The sequence below is a fragment of the Schistocerca piceifrons genome, unplaced genomic scaffold, assembly GCF_021461385.2.
Source record: "Schistocerca piceifrons isolate TAMUIC-IGC-003096 unplaced genomic scaffold, iqSchPice1.1 HiC_scaffold_943, whole genome shotgun sequence".
Taxonomy (NCBI): domain Eukaryota; kingdom Metazoa; phylum Arthropoda; class Insecta; order Orthoptera; family Acrididae; genus Schistocerca; species Schistocerca piceifrons.
The window spans coordinates 222,501-227,500 of record NW_025729216.1 but is presented as its reverse complement, the minus strand read 5'-3'; the positions used below and the strand labels follow the sequence as shown (position 1 = coordinate 227,500).

At 53.9% G+C, this 5,000-nt stretch overlaps 1 non-coding gene across 1 annotated transcript in view; it reads left to right on the top strand.

Moving 5' to 3' along the window:
- The first annotated feature begins 3,631 nt into the window (after positions 1-3,631).
- The window catches only part of LOC124772791, a 1,909-nt gene continuing 540 nt past the window's right edge, over positions 3,632-5,000 (top strand). The window contains exon 1 of the ribosomal RNA XR_007014251.1: positions 3,632-5,000. This exon is cut by the window's right edge and continues 540 nt beyond it. This is a non-coding gene — a ribosomal RNA (small subunit ribosomal RNA).

The window sequence follows — 5,000 nt, the reverse complement described above, 5'->3', positions numbered from 1 at the left end:
AGTCTTTGTCACTAATGTACACAGATGGAACATTTTGGACTGGAACCAGATTACCCGTACACACGGCGCTGATTAGTAATCAATGCAGAGCCATCAAATCACAGAATATATATACAACTGTCCGTATACATGCTGAAAGAGTGTGCCCACAATGGGAACCACACGTCAGCCAGACACTCTCATCACGCACCACTCTCTGCTTCTAACGGGCGCACATACAATATGTAAGCACCAGCATGGAACAACATCCAGTGCATCCTCTCCGCCACATTACACAATCCACACTATCACAACCAGACCAGGAGGTCCATGCGGAAAATAGAATATCCCCCCCTTTCGACATCCACCATTGCGCAGATAAGGCACCAATACCCACACATGTCCTATACAACGGTGCACCCAACATCACAATAGTACCTCCTGTCGCAGCCCACAAACAATGACATGAGTCAAAGACACAGGTCTGACACAAGCATAGAATTGGAGCGCCGCCTCTAATAAGCCAAAGGTGCATCCTGACGTGACAAATCTCATCATGTCACAAGCATTCACTTACTATAATCACTATCAACGAACCTGCCGCCCCCGCCCCCCCCCCCCCCCCCTACACCTTTCCTTACAACAACGTGTAACCTAACCTAACCTATGTTGTACCTTAACCTAACCTATGTTGTGCCTTAACCTAACCCATGTTGTGCCTTAACCTAACCCATGTTGTGCCTTAACCTACCCCATGTTGTGCCTTAACCTAACCCATGTTGTGCCTTAACCTAACCCATGTTGTGCCTTAACCTAACCCATGTTGTGCCTTAACCTAACCCATGTTGTCCCCTAACCTAACCCATGTTGTCCCCTAACCTAACCCATGTTGTCCCCTAACCTAACCCATGTTGTCCCCTAACCTAACCCATGTTGTCCCCTAACCTAACCCATGTTGTGCCTTAACCTACCCCATGTTGTGCCTTAACCTACCCCATGTTGTGCCTTAACCTAACCCATGTTGTGCCTTAACCTAACCCATGTTGTCCCCTAACCTAACCCATGTTGTCCCCTAACCTAACCCATGTTGTCCCCTAACCTAACCCATGTTGTCCCCTAACCTAACCCATGTTGTCCCCTAACCTAACCCATGTTGTGCCTTAACCTAACCCATGTTGTGCCTTAACCTAACCCATGTTGTGCCTTAACCTAACCCATGTTGTCCCCTAACCTAACCCATGTTGTCCCCTAACCTAACCCATGTTGTCCCCTAACCTAACCCATGTTGTCCCCTAACCTAACCCATGTTGTCCCCTAACCTAACCCATGTTGTCCCCTAACCTAACCCATGTTGTCCCCTAACCTAACCCATGTTGTCCCCTAACCTAACCCATGTTGTCCCGTAACCTAACCCATGTTGTCCCCTAACCTAACCCATGTTGTGCCTTAACCTAACCCATGTTGTGCCTTAACCTAACCCATGTTGTGCCTTAACCTAACCCATGTTGTCCCCTAACCTAACCCATGTTGTCCTCTAACCTAACCCATGTTGTCCCCTAACCTAACCCATGTTGTCCCCTAACCTAACCCATGTTGTCCCCTAACCTAACCCATGTTGTCCCCTAACCTAACCCATGTTGTCCCCTAACCTAACGAATGTTGTCCCCTAACCTAACCCATGTTGTCCCCTAACCTAACCCATGTTGTCCCCTAACCTAACCCATGTTGTCCCCTAACCTAACCCACGTTGTCCCCTAACCTAACCCACGTTGTCCCCTAACCTAACCCACGTTGTCCCCTAACCTAACCCACGTTGTCCGCTAACGTAAACCACATTGTCGCCTAAACCTGCTCTGTAATTGTTATACGACTCGTTCAATTAGTGTAGTGTTGCCCACCCGCAACCCTCGCAATATAGTTCGCTACTCGCACTGCCCGCTCCCCTGTGTATCGCTTCATGTTAAACACCTTGCAAGTCTTGCTGACTTTCCACATGCTCCTGCTGTACACTGTAATGTGGATGGCAGCAGGACGTACATGCCGCCCCCCCCCCACCCCTCCCCACGTCCCCACGTCCCCACCTTGCCCCCTGCCTTCGCAAGCTGGTTGGTGACAAGTTTGCATGTTCAATGCCCTTCGCATGCGACGTACGCAGGCTACGTTGTGGTGCGGCCTGTGTCAACTGTCCGCTGATGTCGTACGCGTGAACCACAATCTGTACTGCACATTCGTCCTTATGTACTGAATGATACATCGTGGCACATGTGTGACCGTACAACGACTGCGCCCAAAAACGGCGGACCATACAGTGCAAATATTGTGCACGCAGCTACGTGTCGTCTCCCTATGAGAGCTGGATTGCAGTGTGGTACGCCATAGAGACGTGTGGGAGGAACGGACGCCGTGGATGGCGATCAGCATGAGCTGTCTGTTGATGTATTCGGACCTAGTCGTCTCTCCTCACACACCGTGATGGCATGGTGCACCGCGTTCCATATCTGCGACATGCTACAGAGGCCGGTTGACAGTCGTTCGAGCAATGGACATCGCATACGTACGGGGGCCACCTTCCACGTATTGTCTAGGCGTGCACATTTTGTTGCGTGTATGTGGGCAGACGTAGTGTGGCGTGACACCTGACACAGGCATGCAATAATCGTTGAAGTTGCAAATGGCGATGGACGCCTGCGTTTTCTGGTGAAGTTACGCAAATGAACAAATGGTAACCTGTTGTGGTGCGGTTGTTCTCGCTAGGGGTGAATCGGTGATGGCGACGATAGGTTGAGGTACTAACCGGTTGTTCCAGCGATACCCACCATGCCGACGAAACTGAACGGCATCTGGGTGTGAAGCGATACGCGGCGGTGGCTGGGTGGGACCGTCCCCGGCCGGTGAGGGGGCGCCTCCCGGCGTGCTGGCCGCGCGGTGCGTGGGCGCACGCGCTACAGCCGGCTGGTGGGGGCGGCCAGTGGCAGGCGCGCCGGCCGACGGACGCGGCAGGCGTCGCAGCTGCGCGCCGGCGCACCCTGCGCGCGGCGCCGTGCGGCCAAAGTAGGTCCTCGCGGGCCCGGTGCGAAGCGCGGTGGACATCTTCAGTGTGCTGGTCCGATTGAGGACTGTGTGCGTTGAGGATGCGCCGCCGCCCGGCGCTCGGCGCCGCGACGCCGTCTGCTGCTCGGTCGCCCCAGCGGTTCTCGCTGGTGGTTTGTATCGCAGCTGTGCGGATGTGTTGGCGCGTGCGCTGTGCTGGGAGAGTTCGCTTCGGCACCCAAGTGGGGCTTTTGTCCTTCTGTGGCGCTGGCGTTGGAGCTGCCGGTCACCGTAGGTGGCGCGTGTTGTCTCCCGCCGGCAATGCCACGACAGCACGCTCCCGGGCCTCTGTCGGCAGCGGCAAGCTCAGTTGGGAGCACGGGTGGTCGCACCGAAAGCGTCTACTCGCCTAACTCCGGGCGATTGCGCCTCTCTCGAACCCGACCAAGTACTTGGGACGGCGCTGCGCGCCGCCGGGACCTGAGAGGGTTTCGAGGTGTATTGTGCAGGGGAGCTCAGCCTCCTCCTGTTTGCAGAGTGATTGAGCGGACGCTTGCGTGTTCACGCGGGCCCCCGGGACACACTCCCGGGTGGCCGGCTGCTCAGCTCTAGTTGACGCAGCTTCCTGGTTGATCCTGCCAGTAGTCATATGCTTGTCTCAAAGATTAAGCCATGCATGTCTCAGTACAAGCCGCATTAAGGTGAAACCGCGAATGGCTCATTAAATCAGTTATGGTTCCTTAGATCGTACCCACGTTACTTGGATAACTGTGGTAATTCTAGAGCTAATACATGCAAACAGAGTCCCGACCAGAGATGGAAGGGACGCTTTTATTAGATCAAAACCAATCGGTCGGCTCGTCCGGTCCGTTTGCCTTGGTGACTCTGAATAACTTTGGGCTGATCGCACGGTCCTCGTACCGGCGACGCATCTTTCAAATGTCTGCCTTATCAACTGTCGATGGTAGGTTCTGCGCCTACCATGGTTGTAACGGGTAACGGGGAATCAGGGTTCGATTCCGGAGAGGGAGCCTGAGAAACGGCTACCACATCCAAGGAAGGCAGCAGGCGCGCAAATTACCCACTCCCGGCACGGGGAGGTAGTGACGAAAAATAACGATACGGGACTCATCCGAGGCCCCGTAATCGGAATGAGTACACTTTAAATCCTTTAACGAGTATCTATTGGAGGGCAAGTCTGGTGCCAGCAGCCGCGGTAATTCCAGCTCCAATAGCGTATATTAAAGTTGTTGCGGTTAAAAAGCTCGTAGTTGGATTTGTGTCCCACGCTGTTGGTTCACCGCCCGTCGGTGTTTAACTGGCATGTATCGTGGGACGTCCTGCCGGTGGGGCGAGCTGAAGGCGTGCGACCGCCCCGTGCGTGCTCGTGCGTCCCGAGGCGGACCCCGTTGAAATCCTACCAGGGTGCTCTTTATTGAGTGTCTCGGTGGGCCGGCACGTTTACTTTGAACAAATTAGAGTGCTTAAAGCAGGCAAGCCCGCCTGAATACTGTGTGCATGGAATAATGGAATAGGACCTCGGTTCTATTTTGTTGGTTTTCGGAACCCGAGGTAATGATTAATAGGGACAGGCGGGGGCATTCGTATTGCGACGTTAGAGGTGAAATTCTTGGATCGTCGCAAGACGAACAGAAGCGAAAGCATTTGCCAAGTATGTTTTCATTAATCAAGAACGAAAGTTAGAGGTTCGAAGGCGATCAGATACCGCCCTAGTTCTAACCATAAACGATGCCAGCCAGCGATCCGCCGCAGTTCCTCCGATGACTCGGCGGGCAGCCTCCGGGAAACCAAAGCTTTTGGGTTCCGGGGGAAGTATGGTTGCAAAGCTGAAACTTAAAGGAATTGACGGAAGGGCACCACCAGGAGTGGAGCCTGCGGCTTAATTTGACTCAACACGGGAAACCTCACCAGGCCCGGACACCGGAAGGATTGACAGATTGATAGCTCTTTCTTGATTCGGTGGGTGGTGG